Source organism: Otolemur garnettii, unplaced genomic scaffold, assembly GCF_000181295.1.
Source record: "Otolemur garnettii isolate 467f Iridium unplaced genomic scaffold, OtoGar3 scaffold00026, whole genome shotgun sequence".
Taxonomy (NCBI): domain Eukaryota; kingdom Metazoa; phylum Chordata; class Mammalia; order Primates; family Galagidae; genus Otolemur; species Otolemur garnettii.
The window spans coordinates 15609378-15625083 of NW_003852421.1; the positions used below are offsets into that span (position 1 = coordinate 15609378).

The window sequence follows — 15706 nt, forward strand, 5'->3', positions numbered from 1 at the left end:
TTACCATTTGGTGTTACTTTGGGGGGAAAGAGTTCAACACATAGTAAGAAAAACTGTCGGGTCAAAGTTTATAGTTTTATTTCTTTTGAGTTCCTTCCTATACGTTGTTAGCCAAGAACAATTTTGCAGCCAGAAAGTGATGCCTTTTGAAAGAACTCTTCTTTCTTTTTCTGTTTATTACGTCTTCCTCAGATTTTGAGAGGTACTTCATACGGGTACCAGAACCTAATAAACTCTAACCATTCTTCAAAAAATTAACCAAAAATGTTTGAGTTCTTACCATATGCCAGATGATGTAAGAACAAGACTATATAAAAGTGTCTACTTAAAATAGGACGATCTCACAGCTTATAAAGAAACTATGAATATACATGCACTTTTAATGGCTAAGGTATCCACAAAAAATATCATGTCTTTATTCTGTGAACAAGCTCACATGAATGATTTCTTAGAGAACCATCCACTTTTTTACATTTCAGAGTTGTTTTTTAAAAAAAATTACATCACCCATCATTTCCATGCACTTCCAAAGCATACTACAAGTCAAGGGCTTATTAAACTGACAAGAACAGATATACTTGATCTTAGCCAAAAGGCCGAGAAGCAGTAAGTCAAGGGCTTATAATTATGTCTTTACATCACACATTCTAAGTAGGCTTAGAAAAGAGAGGGAAACATAATTTAACCAGAAGACTAACTCTCAGTCAGATGATAGGATATATACGTTCCATGGAAGTATTCTATAGAATTTCTCTGTCCGATATTGTAGCCACTATAAGTTGAGCATTCCTAATCCAAAACTCTGAACTCTGAAACGTTTCAAAATCTAAAACGTTTTGAGTGTCAACATGAAAATACAAGTGGAAAATTTCCCACCTCACCTCACATATCCAACTTTGTTTCATGTACAAAATCATTAAATGTATTGTATGAAATTACTTTTGGGCTTTTTGTATAAAGTATATATGAAATATAAATGAATTTCATGTTTAATGGGGGGGTTCATCCCAATATATCTCATTCAAATCACTTCTGCACCCGAGCATTTTGAAGAAGGAATCTCAGCCTATAATAATATGTGGCTATTTAAGTTTAAATTCCTCAAATAAAATTAAAAATTCAGTTCCTCAGTTGTAGCTGCACTAACCACATTTCAAGCGCTCAGTAGCTGGTGGCTACCACATCAGACCACACAGAAAGTTCTACTAAGCAGCACATTTGAGGCTCTCACTTATAATTATTCTTATCCACAAAGAATAATATTATCTGGACCCAATGTCTTAGCCTTTTTGCACAACTGCTTTCTTCAAAGGATGTCAGTAAATATATAGACCAACATTTATTATTATTACCTGAGCAAACTAATGCTTAGAAAGTTTTAGGTGACAGAAAGATCATTCTGGAGATTTTTCTCTAGATTTAGAAGTCCGACTTGCATTGAAATCTTTAGCCTTTTGTTCCTTGACAGGAGTATAGTCAATGATTGAGATCTAGATCTCAGATGATCAGATTTTATCTACCTTGGCAGTGCAGATGGATTTGTAATAGCTGCTTGATTCACACTTTCGAGCTCAGAGAGAAAAAGTGGTTTGATGCATTACTGATGACCTGGCAGGTCGAGTGTTGATGTCACGCTTGCCAGGCAGTTTCTATCTCTGTAGTACACATAAGAGCTAGCAAGTCCTAGGCACACACATAGTAGTTAGATGCATATGCAGAGATAAGACAGTTTTGAAGCAGGCAACGGTGTATTTCACATCTCCTGACTCCAGAAAAACCATTCTTCAGTTTGGGCCCTGTAACTTCAGAGGAACAGAGAGAACTATGGTGATAGAAAGAAAAACTTGAAATTACTCTCTTAATTCATTCCCCAACTCCTGAATAACCCAGTCCATGTTCTCTCCATCTTTTATATGAGATAGGAATCCTGTCTGGAGTTAGAAAAACCTCTTTGGAATGAATATAGGAGAGAAACTACAAAATAACTTCCAAGAGAGCCTTTTATGAGAATAGAAAATGTCACCCCTTTCAGTGGTTTAAAAATATGTTTTACCGAAAATGAGAAGACACATGAAAAGACTTCTTCAGGCCACATGATTCTGCAATTGTCTCTAGAGAGATTATGAAATAGAAACTGTCCGTCTTAGAATGTTGTTTGCCTATTGCATAAGTTCCTGGGGTACTCTGTCCCCAGAAAAATCATGTTTTATTTTGCTAACAAAACATTGCAGCATGGGATCTTCTTTGCCTGTTTCTGTTGGGAGGTCGAATTTTAGAAAGCAAATTTCCAAGCTCATCCATCTAAATTTCCTTGTTGAAAGCTCTGGGTCAGCCGCTGTGAAGACGCATAGGGGCTGAGTCCAGTTTGAGAAGTGACTAGGAACATTGCTTCATCTCACTTTCCCATTGAATGCTGGCCATTTTATTCTTGGTCTCACATCCTCAGAAAGGGAAAAAAAAAAAAGGTACCTCTCTTTTTTCCTTTTTGTTAGCCATAGTCCTAGAATATATGGATTAAAATACAAGTTTCCTGTATAAACTGTGATTTTTCAATAATCTATATGAAGTGTTCTATTTTCTGGTATAACCAAGAATTTGCAGCATGAAAACAGATGTTATTCCTGAAGCAGGTATTTTAAAGAAGAAATTCTCCAGAAACCTCAGGACACAATGGAAGATTTGTTTCCTAGGTATGAGCTGAAGGATGTGTATAAACGTTCATATAGAAGTAACACTAAGAAGCTATGCAGAAAAAAATTTAAAGAACTCACCTTGGTTTTTACTGAAATGCTTACATTATTAAACTTTTTTGGTTGATGTTCAAACTTGTGATTTAGCACCACAGTTCACATTGGCATCATCTTGGAATTCTTGCTTCAACTAAATCTGAAATGTTTGACTTGAAATCAAAAGTGTAGTTCGTTCTATCTCAAACACGAAGCAGTACAATTCAGCAAAGCATGTGCCTACCCTATTGACACAGGTTTGCCATCTTAACAGTAGCTTGTTTATGCGAGCAGGGAATAAGCCTGGAGCGTGAGAGGCAATGAAATTGCAAGAATCATTTTCCACAGCTTGTTGAGAACTGAATATTTTTCCTTGCAAGACGTGGTCCAAACGCTGGAAGAGGTGATAGTTGGTGAAAGGTCTGGTGAATTTAGTGGATGACAGAGTTTCTAAATCCAGCTTTTTTCATTGGAGCTGCCTTATGTAGCAGCATTGTCTGTGGGAAGACTGGCCTATCCCTATTGACCACACTTGGCTGCTTCATCCCAAGCATCCTCAGCATGTCATCCAATCAGTTGTAGTGGACATCCCCAGTGACGGATTGACCCAACAGGTTTCACAAAGCTGTAGTGGATAACACTAACGCTGGACCACCAACCAGACACCATTCCCTTTTTGTGATAAATATTCAGTTTTGGAGTGTGTTTTTGGCACTTTGGCTTTGTCTAACCATTGTGTTCCATGCTTGTAATTGTCAAAAAGAACCCATTTTTCATCCCACGTAACAACATGGTGTAGAAATTGTCCACCTTTATATCATGACAAGCAAGGAAAGGCAAGCTTTGAGACAATTTCTCTTCTGAGGCCCATTTAATTCACACAGAATCCAGCTTCTTTACCTTGCCCATTTGTTTTGAATGGCCCAATATTGTTAGAAGAGTAACATCAAATCTTGCTGCTAATTCCTTTGTAGTTTGGGATGGATTCGCTTCCATTACAGCTTTCAGCTCATCATTTTCTACCTTGGTTTCAGGTGGCCCTTGGGACGTATTTTCAAGATTAAAATCACCAGAATGGACTTCTCAAATTGGCGTACTGTGCCTTCATTCACCACATCCTCCCAAAACATTTTGTTGGTATTTCAAGCTGTCTGCACTGCACTGGTTCCATGACGGAACTCATATTCAAAAACAACACAATTTTTTTTACTTATCTGTGGTTTTGCAGAAATTGCTGTAAAAAATGTGAAAGATAATCACAAGCCAAAATGTGCATTTGAAGGAATGAGAATGTACCTTGGCAATAATTAAACACACACACACACAAGAAATGCCAAAGTAAAATGCCAGAAATATCAACTGTCAAACTTAAGGAAATAGAACATTTCATAATTAATAACCTAATAATTAAAGACAATTCACTCGTGCTATGATGAGAATATCTTTGATGACCTATTTTATTTCGCCCTAGCAGGTAATCAATCCATAGCCATATGGCCACTGGGAAAGAGGCCTCCCTGCTTTGAAACACAGGCACTAGCTATAAAACAAGTGCAAGAGTGGGACAGAAGACCAGCCAGACATTGCAGCATGCAGAGAAATGAAAATCCGATGATTTAAATGTGTACTTTGGAAATTCAAAATATAAGATGTATAAAAATAGGAATTTTTTAATAATCCGGAAGTAGAAAAATAACCAAAGTATCGACCAAAGGGCAGTATAGGAGCCTGTATATCTAGGCTATGCAATTTTATGACTCTTCTAAAGAGAAATAAAAAGTATAGTGAAATACTTAGTGAAAAGTATAGCATAATTTGAAAACACATCATATAATATGGTCTATGTGAAACACACATATGTGTGTGCACATACACATATACCAAGTATATGTAGACGTGTAAATTGTATAAGCAGAGAAAGCTTATAGATTTTTTAACATGGCAGTTGAATGTTTTAACTACTAGCCCTTTCAAAAATATATATATATATTAAAATAATAAAAGAAAGACTAAAGAAATTAGCCTAGAGATTTCTTGGAGTAGCCTGGAGTAGAATGTCGATTTTTAATGACATTTATGGAGAGCTTATTATGTGGCAGATATTATACCCCCTTTTATATGTATCAATCCACTTTATCATTACGAACATGTGAGTGAGGCATAATTAATAATTATGTTTCATATTCGAGATAACTAAAATTCATAGTGGTTGGCTAATTTGTCCACAGTCACATAGCTAAGAAATAGTAAAGTGGATGCCAGATCTTTCTGACATCAAATTCTCACTTTTTGTGAGGAATGGTTAGGAAGTATTTTATATTAACATATCCAAGTACCAGCTTAAAAGGGCTGGTGCCTGCTCATTCATTTATGGGGTTTTATGTATATAAATGGCTATTTCCAAAGTGCTTGAAAATAATCATTTCAGTAAATCAAGGCATACTGAATGCTTACTTTGTATTAGGTGCTATATTAGGTCATAAGAACAAACGGTTCTTACCTTATTCTTACCAAATAAGAAGTTGTCCAGGTCCTCATGTAGCTTAGTCCAACAAAGGAAAAAAGCAAAGAAACAAATATTTACAATATACTGGGCGAAATCTCATCCAGCCAGGGTACCAAATGCTTTGGCAGAAAAAAGGTGGTTTATTATCTGGGGAAATACGTGTCATTTAAAAACCTGTATACTTGATTTAGTAAGCTTTTTGCTTAGTAAGCTTTTTTTACATGTCATTTGGTATGTAATCTTAACAATTTTAATAACTTCCGAAATACTGAATTTTTAATTTTTGAAGTGTTATTGTCATTATACTAACATTTCACGAACAGCCTGACACACAGTCTAGCTATTCTAGAAGGCAATAAGTCCAAGTCGTATAACACAGGTAGTTTTGTGAGAAAGAAAATTAAAGGAGAATGGAAATTCCTCATTTAGTCAGATGTTCATGAAATTCTTGAATGATTACACAATAATTCACTGCCCTGGCAGGTTGATTTTACAAGAAAGATAAAGGAATGTGATTGATTAACTTATATCTGGAGTCCCTTCTCCGCTTAAGATTTAGCATGAACATCTATCAGACTATACAATAGGAATTAAATTAAGGAACATCAAAAAGCTCCAAAAAGTAGGTTTCGTCCAGCAAATAAATTCTAAAAAGCTGAGAAATATATCCACTTTATTAAAACATGTGATAATAGTTTGAAGCTCAAATATAAATTATACCATATTAAAATGGTATTATTAGCAATATGAGGAATACTTAAGGTTATAAATTAGTTCTCACAGATAATACATATACCTTTCAAAATTAAAAACAAAATCTTATTGCCAATAAAATGATAATGCTCAAAAGTTGGTATCCTCTTAAAAAAAAGTTTACTTAAAACTGTATTATCTTCTATATCAAGTAAAGTGGTGGTGGCTCTCAAAAATTGTCTTCACCTTAAGGAAATTTCTAGTAAAATTTTTGTTATCTTGCCTGGGCACAGTGGCTCATGCCTGTAATCCTAGCACTTTGGGAGGCAGAGGCAGGAGGACTGCTTGAGCTCAGGAGTTCAAGACCAGCCTGAGTAAGAGCTAATTGAAAAACTAGCCAGGTGTAGCAGGCACCTGCAGTCCAAGCTGCTCAGGAGGCTGAGGCAGGAGGATCACTTGAGCCCAGGAGTTTGAATGTGCTGTAAACTAGGCTGATGCCACAGCACTGTAGCCTGGGTGACAGAGTAAGCCTTTGTCTCAAAAAAAAGGGGGGGTGGGAGTGGGCACTGAGGCAAGAGAATCACCTAAGCTCAGGAGTTAGAGGTTGCTGTGAGCTGTGATGCCACAGCACCCTATGGAGGGTGATAAAGTGAGACTCTGTCTTTAAAAAACCCCTTGGAGATGAGCTAAACCTCTCAATCAATGTATCACTGTTAATTTCTGTTCACTTTATAAAATAGAGGATTCTACAGTCATTCCTTTACTGTAATTTGTGTTTTGGATTTCAGTTAGAAATTATCAAAGAATCATCACTAGAGATTGACTTTCCATGGACTAAATTTATCTATAAAGTAGGAAAACTCAACTTGATCATTTGTAAGGATCAGCTCAGAAATTTGTGAGGTCTTACTGCTTAGGAATTAGATAAAATATTTGTCTAGCCTTACATCTTGAGAGTGTTTCTTTTCTTTATGCTGGAAGTATATCATTGCAAGCATTTTAACTTAAGAATCAGACAAATAGGTTATTAACACAATAGAAGATTTAAAAGATCATTGGGCAAATTCCTATGACTTTGGAACTCCAATAGAATAAATGAATAAAAGTGAATAAAAATAATAATTAAAGACATACTAAGTAATCTAGAATGTGTTTGTGAATTGGTAAAACACATAGTAACCTAAGATCTATTGTTTGAATAAAGCCAAGGCAGTCCCTATTCCAACCCTTCCCTCTATAAATAGAACAGGTATAGGTGCATAAATATATTCATATATCTCAAATATGTACATAGCAAAAAAAAAAAAAAAAGACGGGAAGCAGATGAAACAAGCTGTCAAGAGTAGTTACAGTTTGTAGTTCCCGGATGGTGGAACTACAAACAATTGTTATCTTTCTCTCCCTACTTTTTCCGCACTCCCAAATTTCCTGCTATTTATAATCAGAAAAAATATATTTAGATACCACTAATTTGTTTCTATTAATAGTTCCCAGATGCAGTCTGCTTGAAATTCTTAGCAAGAAATAATTTTAAATAATTTTAGCATACATACAAGAACATCTATGGCTTAACTGCCTATAAGCAAGAAATGTGAGAAGTTTGATTTAAATATAGAAATGCTAAATTCATATGCTACAGATGGGGCACCTAAACAAAAAGAGAAGAACATCTTCTGGTCAAAAGCGATTGATAGTAGGCACAGTTTACACTTTATAGTTTATAGCAAGAGATCGTGCTTTGTTAATTTTGTAAGACCTACACATTACATGCTATAAGGAACAAAGAGATAAAAGCTATAAATTGTCAATTTATAGGATATTTAGAAGAAACAAAAGTACAATCTGGTCATTTATTTTATTAATAATAAATTGAGATGATATTGTGGTAATTCACTGAAGAAATTTACTCAACTTCTTCCTCAGATGAAGATATATTTTAGACTCAGGATTCTCAGAAGCCTGGTTTCTTATTGGCCTTTAAAAAATGTTTATCCTTATTGGTGTGACAAAGCATCTAAACACGATGAAATTGAAACTCTTAGTAAACATAAACACACAAGCTTAGATTTTATAAAGATGTGAAGGTCTTCAGACTCAATACGGACACCTGGACTGAGCTGGTATCCACTCCCCTCTCCTCTCGTTGCTGCCCTTGAGTTAAACAGAATCACAGAACTAGGAAAATTGTAAAGCTATGTTATGGAAACTAATTTACAGAAGAGGGTTATAGGAGAAAGAAAAGCTAATTGCTTACCCAACCTTCCATAAATTATAAGTGTTTGATTAGAGATGCAAGAGGCCAGAGAAACAGGAAGATGGGGAGAAGAATCCCACAGAGAGCAACTCCAGGAGAGGAATGATGCCCTGGGGTCTGGAAGATGCCATGGACTCCAGACAGGCAGAGCATGGGCACATTCTGGGAGAATATCTATCTTCTGTTGCAGCAATAGGAATGACTGGTAAGAGTCACCTGCTGCTGTGATGGGTGTCATAGAAGGTTTGTGAACATTTTGCTTCATTAGTGCTGAAGATTTTATCTAAAAGAACCATTAGGAAGAAGTACCCAGGCTACCAGATTATTTGGAGGGAATACTGAACATTTATTGACTTTAACTAAGTATACGTTAAGATGTTTCTGGTATTTTCCCATGTTTGGGTGGGTAAGTCTCCAGAATGGGTGATTTTTTTGTTAAAAAGCTACCACTTATGAAAACTCAACATATGTTAGATGACTTACATGTAAATTTTGCATCATGTCAATCCTACCAAGTTAGCTAAACTGCCTTCATTTTTCAGATGAAACTACTAAAACCCAAGAGAGTGAAGTGACGTGCCTAAGTTCTCACAGTTTAAAATGCAAAGCTCCATTTTCTGGGTGTAAAGTTCTTACTCTACACACAAGCCATCAGGATTTCTATCTATCTACACATCATGTTAATGCCGTATCTGCTCATCCTATTTTATGAAAAACTCTTTAAGAAAAATGGATTAAAAAAAAAAGTTAAGTGAGATTTTTTTTTCATTGGTGGGAATGTTCGTGTGATTTTATGCTCCAGTTTAAAATATGAGAATTAATTGAAGATATTTCTTACTATTGGACCATTTTTAAATTGGTCAAGGTATTTTATCTCTTACTGTGCTGCTGGATTTAATTTTTTTTAAAATATTATCTAGGATATCTGCATTTATTTATCAGTAAAATTGGCCTGTAGTATTATTATGTTATTTAGGCCAAGTTTTATTCTATATTCTTTTTCTTAAAAAAAAAAAAAAAAGTCTTTGTTCATGTTTCACTGCACTTCAAATAGTTGTGGAATCATTTATTGTTTAAATTTGGTGAGAGAATTCACCGAAGGAAAAAATAACCAGGGGAAGTTGTCCCATCTGAAGAATATGAAACTCATCTCCAGTTTCCACAGCTGACCTGGAGCAAACCTGGAGCCGTATCTGGATCATGGAGCTGCTGTCTTAACCTCTCAGCCTCAACTAAGTAGATTTAACTCAAAGGGGACAAGGACTCCCTAGAAGGAATAGTACCCCTCAAGTTTTAAAAATAAGTGTAACTATCTCAAAGGCAGAAATTCTAAACTATCTGACAGAACTGCTACAACAGCAGCTGTCTGCAAAAACACGTTGCTTTTTATGTACAAAATGTCCCTGGAAAAGGACAGCTCACTTCCAAAGACCCTGCGGTTACCATCTCCAGCACGTTAACAAGGTGCTACAGCAGTGCCAGGCTGACATGGCTAGATCCCGAGAAGGGAGGTATTTCCTTTCCTGTATCTATTTTATAAGGTAAAATATTCCCCAGTAACCATTAGCAGACGTTTCCTCCAGTCCCTTTAACCAGGACTGGGGCTCATGCTTACGTCACAGGAGCAAGAGGGATGAGAATGCAAGTCCAAGGGGGTTTCAACATCCATCATGGGAGAATCCTCTCCCAGCAAGCAAAGGAAGAAAGAGAAATAGCCGTCTTGGAGACAATCCAGAGTTTTGCTACAGGAGAATAGGGAAGGAGGGCCCCCAGGTAGGGGCACGCACTGGGAAGGAATGAAAGAGTTAAATGAAAGGAGTATTTGGGTACAAAAGGCAAACTAGTGTTCCCGGCCACAATGTTGACTGAAAATTATGTAATAAAGAGTAATAAGGGGAAATTGTCTTTTGGTGTCTTATACATAGTAGGCTTTGAATAAATTTTGAATTTCCCCCTGAGGTTGAACAATCTGAAAAGTAAGGTCAATAAGAACTAGACGTATCTATGGTAACTCAGGATAAGAATATTTGGGTGCACATCTTTATATCTCTCTATCTAGAATAAAAGCATACCGCAACTGCCTTTTACAATTATCCTGGTGACAGTCAGAGAGCAGGTCTAGGCATGGACACTGCCGTGGCTAAGTCCACGTTACACCCACGTGAGCCTGCTGTTCACACGAGACCCCGGGCTGCTACGGGGGACTATTACTATTCTTTCCTCTTCACTTTACAAACCTTTGAATACCAGCTTTCAGCACGGTGATGCCAATGACTGACACATGAGAACAGAGATTAATTTTCCTCGTGGAAGGAAAGAAATCCTGCCTCCAATATGGCAATCGAGAGCACGGGTTCCTTACCCACCTTTGTGTTAAGTGTGTGTTACTTAGGCTTACCTCATCTGTGTTTAATCGGCCCCCTTCATACTCTCTCCAGGAAGCCAGAGATGTACATATTCAACACAGGAGTTTTTGACAGCTTCCCCTTCCCTAGGGCAAGATTGCTCAACTAATAATAACTAAGATATCTTTTGACAAGTGCAGCTAAGAGCTGGGAAAGCTTAGTCAATCTACATCAGCCTTGTTGGCACTTTCTTTTCATTTCCGACCTGTATTTCCTTGAATGATGGAAACTGGAGAATGCCTGTAGAACCTATAAAATCCAGGAGAGCCATTGGGTGAAACCGGGCAGGGAAGGTTAGTGGAAAACGAATACAAAACCCGACTCTTATTGATCAGGGGAACGAAAATACTTTTTCCCAACTACAATTGCAGCTGAAACCCATAAATTAGATGATTGAAGTAATAAGACACGTGAAATGGCTTTTAAGTCCACTACCCGCTCTGTGTAATAAATTTCAAATGACATCGAGGCTTTTAGTGGAAAGAGTGATTTATTGCCATCTGCAAGAAGGAAGCTTTCAGGGATTATCTCTAAAGTGACAAAACACTATTCCAAATTTCACAAAATGAGCGTAGCTTAGTGAAGCTTGGTGGCTGAAATGACAAGCGAACTCAAAAAAAAAATGTTTTTAATGGAACAAAAATACTGCAAATATGCATTCTCACATACCCATACCTAGAGGTGTATAACTTCCTCAGAAATAATCTAAATTCAACATTAAATAAAAACCTCCTTGGACTTCTTAGAAGGAAATCCTGAAGATATTTGATATTTTTGTCTTTTGATATGTGTGTATGTCTCAAAAAGATACATAGGAAAATATTAACGTATTCCAACTCACTTTCAGCACGGGTTAAATCATAAATTGATTTAAGTTTTCTTGCCTCAGGCAACACCCCTGGATTGATTCCGTCAGTTAGAAGGAGCTGGGACAGTTCCACAATGAGCCACCTGAACAGGCGATAGAGCTCACTTTACATTTCCATCTTCGCTTCAATTTGTCATTAGGCAACTAAGTTGAAATCTGAGGGCCTCCTACAAAAAGGCATTCTTGCCAAGTGGAAGGTCTGAAAAAAAAATGACAAAGAAATCTATGGATTGGGACGTGAAGGGGTAAAGATGAAGTTTGTGACCTAGAAAGATCTCCTAGCCATTGTGTTTCCCTCCTGTCTACCAAACTCTTTTATTCTAGGAAGTTCTCAAAGAATCCAACAGCCGGGAATTGAGAAGCATCGTTTCTAGGCAGACAACAGGCATTGATGTTGGAATTTTTGGATTCTCAAAATGCAGTGTGCCCGGAGATTTGGGGTCTTTTGTGCCTGTGCAGGCCAACAGCATCTGACCATCAAGAGAGGTGGCTGTCAGCTCGTGTGGCCAAGGCTCTAACTCAACCTCTTCCAACGTGTCCCCTCACTGTCCCAGGACACTCTCTCAGTTCTGACTGAGATGTCATTCACTTCCATTAATTAGCCCCACATCGCCCCTCCTTGTTTTCCTTCCATGTCGCCTATTTCACCACCACAGAGACTCAGATTTAATTATCTCATCTGTCAAGACTATAGTCTAAGAAAGAAAATGTTTGGGATATTAATACAGTCTCTTTTTTCCTCCTCTAAATTTAATGGAATTGTATTCCAATTTTTAATGATTTCTCAATTACTGTAAGATAGAAAAATAGCAAAAAAAAAAAAGTGTCTCTTTCAATTCACGTAATTAACATGAATATCTTCCTTAGACAATTTTCAAGTTGCCATTCTTGGAACTGTACATGGTTTAATTGTTAATAAGTAGTGGGACTAAGGATTACAATGGAAGAGAACTTATAGTTTAATATCACATCTTTCTCCCCATTCTCTTCATATAAACAAACTCTTCCTACAAATGATAATTGTTGATCAAAGCCATAAAATGCATCATGTTTCAGATAGCCAGTGCCTCTGAACGTACCAAGCACACTGTCCCCCCAACCATTTAAAAACTGTTGTGTCTCACAGATTTGTGACGTGACTATCAAATAAATCAGTTTTCCAACATTTCCATTTGTATCAGATTTAAAAATTTAAGAGAAATAATCCTTATCAGAAGAAATGAAATATTCCTGAAGCACGTAGTGCCATAATTTTACACATGATGAAAGAGTATTTTAGTCAGGAATAAGCTCTCCAAAGCCTTCTGATTTGAATTCAGAAATTAATTAGTGACTGAATTTTTTCTCAGTTTCTGAGTTAACTGAGAGACCTGTAGGCAGGAGAACTGGAGCTTCAGCATCGACACTATTCAAAAATAATACAATTCATTGTAAAGTGGTTCTCTCTTGGACTCCATCTGTTCTAATTATCTATTGCTATGAAAAAAAAAAAACCACTCCAAACTCAGTGACACACACTAACAACCATTTTATTATGCACACAGATTCTTTGGATTAGGATTTTAAACAGAGCATAGTGAGGAAGGCTTGTTTATGCTCTAGGACATCTGGGGTCTCAGCTTGGAAGGCTCAAGTGGGCTGAAGGTGACTCACCTGGTCAGGGGCTTGAAGCATCTGGAGGCTTCTTCACTCACATGTCTTGTGCCTCAGCTGGAATAACCCACAGGCTGGGTGCAGCTAGTACTGTCAGCCAGAGTGCCTGCCTGCAGTGTCTCCGTGTGGCTTGGCTTATCACAGCATGGCAGCTGGGTTCCAGAAAAAGCCTTCTGAGTTGGAGCATCTGGAAAAATGAGTCTTCCAGGAGACCAAGGTTGACACTTCCTGGTCTTTTCTTGCCCAACCTCTGAAAGTACACAGCATTGCTTCCACCAAATTCCATTGGTTACAAGTGAATTCTGAAAGTCAGCCCAGTTTCAAAGGAAGTGTAATGAGACACTTTTCTCTTGCCAGCAGAATTGCAAAGGTCACGCTGTCAAAGAATGTGGGTTAGAAGATATTGTCGGAGCCATCTTTGGAATGTACAGTTTGCCACGCCATCAAGGGAGAAGGATGGGATAGGAAATGCATTTAGTATCTTTTATATGCCACTCTGTGCTATGGAATTTACACGTGATACCACTGAGTTACTGACAGCTTCATGTTTCAGTCCTAACATGGGCCACATTATATTAGAAATATCTGTTTTCAATCTGTCTCCCCCTACCCCCCATTGGTAAATTCCTCCAAAACAAGCATTCCATTTTTATCTGTTTCCAGTGCCTTGCATGATACCTGGCATGTAATACATGCTTAAGTGTTTGCAAAATAAAAATCATCTCTGTAATAGAACTGGCCACATGGTCATAATTATTCATTTATACATATATTCTTTATTCAATTCTCTACCTCTTGCTGACTTAGACTTTGTCTTGTTTAACTTCAAAATGTAACCCTATGCCTGGCACGCACAGTAAGGTCTCACTAAATATCCATTGAACTTCATTGGTCCTTGTTGATAGGATAGCCCCAGTATGTGGAAACCAGTAATGGCCCGGGTGTAAAGTTAAAGTTTAGCTACATCCATGGTCCTACAGTAATAGAGACTAAAAAAATATATTTCCCTTACCACATTGCTTCACAACAAACAATTCGAAAAGTTAAAAACAATTTAGTCCACATGCAGAATCTCAAAGGATAATCATTTGAGACTCTACATGTGGACTAAGTTGTGATATGTCTGGGCCTGCAGTTCTCTGAGGGCCAAAGGGATCTATAATCACCAAGATGACTCCCTCCCATGGCTGGCAGTGATTCTGGCTGTTGGCTGGGAGTTCAGGTAGATGGTTGGCTGGAGGCTTACATGAGGCTTCTTTCTGAGAGACATTAGCACCTCACAGTATGGGCTGGGCTATATTCCAAGATGGAGCACCTAGAGCAAGTTTTAAGGGAGAAGAGAGGAAAGCTGCCAGTCTTCATAACAGCTAGACACAGGACTGCCATAGGATCACTTAGTCCATAGTCTATGGGTTAAACCATCATAGCACCAATGAGATTCAAGGGTAGAGAAAATAAGTTTCACTCTCAAAGGGGAGCAATGAAGAATATGCAGCCAACTTTTCCCCACCACAAAAATGGGAAAAAGGAAAAACAAATGGAGACTACTTCAGTACAACTTCCTTTGTTTGTGAATAATTAGACTAATCAGACACAACAGCAATGGTTAAGAAATTGATTCCTGCAGAGTTTAGAAATAGAAAACTTGGCCTTTCCCCAACTGTCTAGTAGGACTAGAGTGCTCTACAAAGGGATTTATGTTATTTCTTTGTAAACCATTCAAGATAGCATAAGTGAGGAACACAAGTCTGTTGGATACATACCAACTAACACCCTGAACATCTGCCCGCTTATTTTTATCAATACAAATTGAAACCAAAAAAAAAAAAAAAAAAAAGAGCGTTTCATGGGAAAATAGTCATAATATGAGCTACTAAAAAAGAAAAGGGAGTTACAAATCTGTATTTTTAATAATCCCCCAATTATATTTTACTTACATGAGATAAATTGAGCCATGTTAAACAAATTTTACAGGAGGGCATTGTTTTAGAATGAGCTTCTGCCTTGGGCTCCAAAACTGAAAAAGAGTCATACATTCTAAGTGCTGCATGATCAAACTAAAACTTCCAGAAAGCAGGTAGGTCCCCAAATAGACCAATTTTTTCCTGAGAACAGGATGTCAACAGCAATCAGTTAGAAAGGCCCAGTCAACCTGTGTTAGTGTAATAAGGAAGTCCCCTCTGCTTTAAGCCGTATAAGAAAGGCGAACTGAAGGACTCTGATGTTAACCAGTACACTTTCTTCTATTGTGCTTTTTCTTTGTTCCCTTCTTACAAAAACCCAACTGTTCTGTCATGCCCAGTGCAGCACTTATTCTATTTTATAGGAGGAAATGCTGCCCAATTCCAGAATCACAAGTAACATCCAGTTAGATCTTTAGGCTAGCCCTGCTATGATTTTGCATTTTGACAGGTGCTGGACATTTAATGCAATAGCGTACGAAAAGTCAAATTTGTTCTTTTCTGTTGCTTTTAGAAGAAGCTTTCTGTGCATCCCTGGAGGATGAGTTTTCAGCTATTACCTATCAAGACTGGAACCTTCTTAGCCGGAAAGTTAAATGATCTGTGTTGGGTCCAAGGGCCTAGGATCTGGCCATCTCAA

The 15706-nt window shown here is 37.4% G+C and overlaps 1 pseudogene; it reads right to left on the minus strand.

Moving 5' to 3' along the window:
* Positions 1-479: 479 nt before the first annotated feature.
* On the minus strand, positions 480-608 carry LOC111724795 (annotated as a pseudogene).
* Positions 609-15706: the final 15098 nt, after the last annotated feature.